Source organism: Eumetopias jubatus, unplaced genomic scaffold (assembly GCF_037043125.1).
Source record: "Eumetopias jubatus isolate StellerSeaLion01/CBP00866 unplaced genomic scaffold, mEumJub1_p1.0 scaffold_1, whole genome shotgun sequence".
NCBI lineage: Eukaryota > Metazoa > Chordata > Mammalia > Carnivora > Otariidae > Eumetopias > Eumetopias jubatus.
In genome coordinates this window covers 16349531-16350473 of record NW_028274807.1, presented here as the reverse complement: position 1 = coordinate 16350473, position 943 = coordinate 16349531, and positions in this window count along the sequence as shown.

Genomic DNA, 943 nt, shown 5'->3' with positions numbered 1-943 from the left:
GCTTGTTTTATTACTTGGAGGATTTTAAGTTGTGTTCTTACCCTAGCAGGTAACATTTAAAAAAATGTTTCAGACTGGCTAATAAAACTTCAGGTGTATTTTTAAAAAGTGCTGATTATATAAGCGTAGACATTTGATATTGGCAATAATATATACTTGGAAGAAATATACTCGTTATTTACAATTCTGATGGCAGACAGTGTACGTAAGCTGCAGTGTGGGCCTAACTGCACTTGTTCTGTGCAGTTGTTAACGGACCCAAGGTAGATACTCCCAAGACTCTCAAGTAATTTGATACCAGGTCCCCCTTAATGCTAGCATGCCAGAGAAAATGTCTTTACCCAAGCCAGCCAGCACTGCCAAGTTGCTTATAATCCTAAGAGCCTTAATAGATACCAAGTTTGTTTAAACTTCCATTACTCTTAACACTTGTTGACTTTATCTAAGTCCCAGTCAGTCGTACTGCTCCCGAAATTCTTTCCAAATACCAAAAATATAAATTTTAATTTTTAAATATAAAACTTCAGTGTTACTCATAGACCTTACATAACCAACACATACAGTAGCCTGTGTCCCATAAAATCAGTTAACCTTTCATGTTTTTTCAAAACTCCTTACTGATCTTAATATATTAAGATCTACTTTATAAAAACTGACTTGCTTAATTTATCTCTAGTACCAGATCGATTTTCAGTTGTATTACAAATATCTTTACATTCTACTACTGGACTGTATTTTAAGTTAGCTATTTAACAGATCACTCACTGGTACTACAACAGGTCCTCTCAAGTCTTAGAATTCCCAGAGCAGAGCTGTGAAAAAACTGAAATCCAATCTGGGAGACGGACTTCCTGTAAAGGGAGACAGTAAATATTTTAGGCTTTGTAGGCCACTTAGTCTCTATCACTACTCCTTTACCCTGCCATTTCCTTATAGAAAGCAG